Here is a 5,587-nt window from a genome sequence, read left to right as displayed (position 1 = left end):
TGACCCTTGATAAAAAAAAATGTTACCGAGCCATATGGAGAGCTCTTAGTTGTATAAGGGGGCCGATAGGGAAGCAATATGATATACTAAGATCTTATTTGGAGGAGCTCAAGAGAGTTAGTAAAAATGGAAGATTTGAGATGGAGGTTAACACAGAAACCAAAGTATTTGAGAGGTTTTATGTGGGCTTTGATGAGTTGAAAATGGGCTTTTTAGCAGGATGTAGGCATGTGATAGGCTTGGATGGGTGCTTCCTTAAGACTGGATTGAAAGGTATGTTGTTATGTGCCGTTGGACGAGATGGAAATAATCAAATGTTTCCAATAGCTTGGGCAGTTATGGAAGTTGAGTTTGAGGCATCGTGGACTTGGTTTCTCGCTCGGTTATTTATTGACTTGAACGTGGACACGGGCGAAGGCTGGACTTTTATCGATGATCAACAAAAGGTAATATGTCACATTTGTCTTCATTGGCTATTACACTATATTGGTACAATCATTGTTGTGACCTGTTTGTTTTTTATTGGTTTAGTTTGGTTGTAGGGACTAATGAATGCAGGTTCATGGCTATCTCCACAAGCAGAGCATCGAAATTGTGCAAGACATATATATGCTAATTGGAAAAAATTACACAAAGGGGATGCTTTGAAGAATCTCTTCTGGAGGGCTGTGAGGTGTACATTTGAAGCTGATTTTGACCTGGTAATGGCAAATTTGAAGATGGAGTGTCCTAAAGGTTATGAAGACTTCATGAGGCAGGGCCCTAAGCACTTCTGCAGAGCTTTATTAAGACAGGTACCAAGTGTGATGCGGTTGAAAATAATTTAAGTGAGACCTTTAATGGATACATTTGCATACCGAGAGCAAAACCCATTCTGGAGATGCTTGAAGAAATACGAGCTATGTTGATGGAGAGAATGACAGAGAGAAGCCAGTTAATGGTTGATCAAATGGATCCAATTTGTCCAAGGATTAGAATGAAGTTGGAGAAGACTAAACTTGAGTCCAGGTATTGTTTTGCTAGAGCGTCTTTGGGAAATAAATTTGAGGTTGAAGGGGATGGCAATAGATTTGTGGTTGACTTGGCTGGGAAGACTTGTGCTTGTAGGGAATGGGATATCTCTGGTATACCATGTAGACATGCCATATGTTGCATTGCTTTCATGAAATTAGACATCAATGATTATGTTGATGATTGCTTTAAGAAAGAAGCTTATGAAAAATGTTATCAATTTCCCTTCCCGGTCATGAATGGAGAAAAAATGTGGCTCAAAGTCAATGGTGAGCCAATCAAACCCCCACCTTACAGAAGGAAAAGGGGTAGAGAGAAGAAAAATAGAATCAAGGATAAGGATGAGCGAAGTAGAGACGGTAAGAAATTGACGAAAGTTGGAGTTCAAATGCGATGTTCAAATTGTCGATAAGATTTTTGTTGGGTTATCACAAATGATATCATTGGTATTTCTTGTGTTTTTTCACATGTAGGCAAGAAGAGGAAGACCAAAGAAAACTGATGGGGCTAGTGGTGCGCAAGCTAGTTCACAAGCTAATAGATCATCTAATGGGGACTCCACTATCATTAGGAAGGAGAGAGCACAGGCTAGTGCTTTATCAGGCATAATTTTATTTTCATACCACATGTATATTGTGATTAATGTTTGATACTCATTTTGTTTCTTTAGGCAAGACAAGGATATGGACTTTTCATATCTGAAGCTACTGGGAATTCCTATTTAAGGGTAATCTATGTCTAATGTTTTATATGTGTGTCAAAAAGAAAAGCTAAGTTCGTATGTTTATTTTTTTCATTGCAGATGCCGGGTAGTGATAGAGTTATTGACTTTGGAGGTCCATCCATTTCCAAGGGACAAACAAGAGCAAGGAATGTTGTTGAAGTTTCACTAGGCCAATCTTCTACTAATATCTCAGAACCTCCATGTACTCAAGAATCTAGAATTGGTGGTTAACCGTGAAATTATGGACCCGAAAATGCTTGTGCAGTGCCTTCTACTAGATGTTGAGTTGTAGACTGAAAAGTGCTAGTTTTTGTTGTTTGTAAGTAGATTTGGCTATGCATTATGTGTTTGGGGATTTGGCGATGTCATTTTGTATATGTGATGTTTTGGCTATGCACTATGTGTTCGGCTGGTTTCGAAAGCTTGCCAAGAAATGAGGCAGAACTTGGAACGTTTGGATTTTGCAAATTTAGATTTTGTAACATGTAGGTAGCGTATATAGAAAGAGTTTATTTTCAGGAACTTGTAGAAGGTTATAGCATGATATTTTGGGATATATATTTTGTTCACAGGTAGATTCCATAAAAGATGGTGGCATTAAAGAGGAACTTCCTTTCACAAAACAGCAGCATTTGCTTTCATCCAAATCTGCATAATCCTTATCACTTTAAAATAAAAATGAAATGGGATAGCATTCGCCTTCCTGATCGTGACCCCAGAAAGAGAGAGAGAGAGAGAGAGAGAGAGAGAGATGGGTCATATAAAGTCTTGAGGTGGTGGATGCAGTTTCAAATTAGTGAACCAAGCTTTGTAAGACCAATGCCTATTGCCTACAATTACTCCATCCTTGTATGCCGACAATGCCAGCTTCTTTCTTAGTCATTTGATATTTCTAAACAAAAGGTGTTGTGTAATGCTAAAACGATTGATTTTCCTATGAAATTTCTATGTCTTAGCAAGACTCCGCGATACAAGGTTTTGATGCAAATGTAAAACAAGATTGTTTCTTTAGATCGGTCCGTTTTCAGGTAATTGACAATATCAAGTATCTGAAATGGTTCTATCCATGCATTTGTAACTCTGGCCTGAATTTTGGTTGATAGGGTCCGTTCTTGTATGCCTGCAAGTCACATGTCTTAGCCATGTACTGCATAAACTGTTGCAGATGGAACCACATTTGAGGAAAAAAAAAACTCAAACTCTTGCCGCGACTCTATCGTCTTCAAGTTCAGAACTTGTTGAAACCCAATTAATTTTTTTTCTCCTTTTCCCCTTTCTTTCGGTGCAAAACACAAGCCCAGTTTGCGAGACATACCTATTCGCTTCTAACTTAATAACATAATCCAATGACCAAAATGTCAAAGCAACAAAGGCAATAAAGAACCATCCAGGAGATTCAGAGCCCTTTATGCAAGAACAAACTCAAACAGAGACAACGATGCAACTCCTGCAGAAATGCTGTGATCCATTTAACCGACTTCGTTCAAGCTGTGACATATCTCGGCTCACCCCTCCACATAAGCCCAATAAACGAATATTATTCGCCAATGTAAAATGAATCACCTAGCATATTCTCCAAACTGTCAGGAACATAACCTAAATTAGAGAATTTACAAACATCCTAACCTGATCGAGGTGGCAGCTTTGTTACATTAAATGGGTCACTATTTCAATTTAAACACTTCTAAATCCTCTACTCTACTCAGACAATTAGCTTGATGCCAGTAATATGAGGCCTTGATCTGATGTTAGCAACAGCTCTTCCAAATCAGCAACCCAATAACAACCATTATGTTCACTTTGGTGCATCATTAGCAACTGGAGATACTGGTTCTTCCCGACATAAACATTATCAGATGGAAACTCCAGCAGCTGAGTTTAATCTAACACATCCTCTCTTTCAAATGAATGCATTAAGTCTATCACAAATAGGCTTCACATCTCTGTTCAACTGCAAGATGCACACGCTTTCAATATCTCGCTCCAACTTAGCTTCTGACATTGTGAACAGCTTGCCAATTGTTAATTGATCTAATGGCCCTATCTACGGAACTGAAGCTGCTGAATTATCTTTCATCACTGGAGGGAAGACTTAAATTTAACACTTCCTCCAAACACTCGGATGGAGCATCGTTCTGCGAGATAAATCAACTGACTTCAAATTCCATGAGATAAATCACTTCTAGACAAATTATCGAGCATATGGTGATCGTAATTTAATAAGTCCAAATGCATAGGAGGAGGAGGAAGAATAATACCTTCTGTTCAATGCCTTAAACACTCTGTGTCACGCCCCGACCCTCGAGCGCACTAACATCCCACCAAGGTCGTTATAAATGCGACGTCCCAGGATGCATCGCCGACCCAATCGAATTACTAATGATTAAACGCATGCGAAAGCGAATTAAAAACTCCCAATCATAACAACAGGGATAGTCGAGGAAAACACACCTCAATTCAAACAACATCATCAAGAATACATCGGGTTAATATATTACAAGAACACCACGCGGACCTTCCCGATTACAAACCGAAGTACGGGTTAACCTAGCTCCTCTATCTACGAGGATAACCTCAAAAAGTGTTCTCCCTCAAAAAGCCGGTTCCCAAGGAACGGTACGTGTACTCATATCGGATGACCCGAAAAGTGGTTAACAACAACGAATGAGATAAATCTCGCGAGTTCACGACCTAAGCCTCGACTAGGAGGTCAACTCATCTCGGATGTACCTAACACATGCAATACATCGATGGCGGAGACAACTCAATATAGAACATACAGGTACTTCACAACACAATCACAAGCAACCTTACCTTGCCACAGGCACATGCACACGCCCGTACATTATGATTCACCGTATGCCATAATAATGCAATAAGCATATAATACAATCGAATACGCATCAATTTTCTCAAGTACAATGCATTCACACGTGTCCCGATTATAAAGTGAAACCGCTCGGCCCGTCCCATACCGTGCCTAGCAATTTCATCTCATAATCAAGCGCAATGCCACCATAATCTTTCACGCGTATTCCACCATTACTACAGCCACACCAGGGGCTACGGCACAACCCGTGATATTCGCCTCAGGTTGGCAGTCTTCCGGTATATCCGGGCATCGTCCCGCCCCATCGGGCACGGCATCGTCTCACCCAACCACAATGACGGCATATCCCATAAATGGGTTCATTCCGAATCCGATTCGCGAATGACTACGTCTCCCCCGCTACCCATGACGGCCCAATTACCAAATTGGGGACACCCGTTAGGGCCACGGCCAAACCCTAGGTTGGCGGTCATCCGGTATACGGTTTTCCGATATAACCGGGCACGAAAGGAACCTTTAGGTGATCATGCACACATAGCAACACTCAGGTTCCATCATTATAATTTTCAATAGCCAATGCAAACATAATCCGTGCTAATACGTTGAAATATCCAACTTCTCCACATAAAAAAATGTACTAAAATATTCACACGTGATTATGCACATATCAATAAATTTCCAAACTTGGCATGCTTCTATATTCAAGTATACACAACATAATTCTCACATAAAACTTAACAAATAAACCCGACACCTCAGGGTTTATTAATTAAATACCCGACATGCTATACTCAAAATTAACCAAACAATTCAATTTGGCATACAAACCAATATATAAGGCAAATTCTAACTTAGGCATCACAATTTAAGCCTAAAATAAACACAATTTAATTTCGGAATTTCCACAAAAATATTAATAAAATAATAATATTTTTAATTCCGAAAATTAATAAAATATTATTATTTAATTTCCGAAAATTAATAAAATAATAATATAATTAATCCAATAGATTATCACTAAT

The 5,587-nt window shown here is 39.3% G+C and overlaps 1 long non-coding RNA gene across 1 annotated transcript; it reads left to right on the top strand.

Moving 5' to 3' along the window:
- Positions 1 to 1,445: 1,445 nt before the first annotated feature.
- On the top strand, positions 1,446 to 2,197 carry LOC130140423 (uncharacterized). Its single transcript, XR_008818433.1, has 2 exons — positions 1,446 to 1,738; positions 1,814 to 2,197. It is a non-coding gene; the product is annotated as an uncharacterized LOC130140423 (long non-coding RNA).
- The last annotated feature ends 3,390 nt before the right edge of the window (positions 2,198 to 5,587 follow it).

The sequence above is a fragment of the Syzygium oleosum genome, unplaced genomic scaffold (assembly GCF_021117445.2).
Source record: "Syzygium oleosum isolate NSW1041296 unplaced genomic scaffold, Sole_v2.1 Sole_v2.18, whole genome shotgun sequence".
Lineage (NCBI taxonomy): Eukaryota > Viridiplantae > Streptophyta > Magnoliopsida > Myrtales > Myrtaceae > Syzygium > Syzygium oleosum.
Note: the sequence above shows the minus strand (reverse complement) of the source record. Positions and strands in the feature narration are given on the sequence as shown.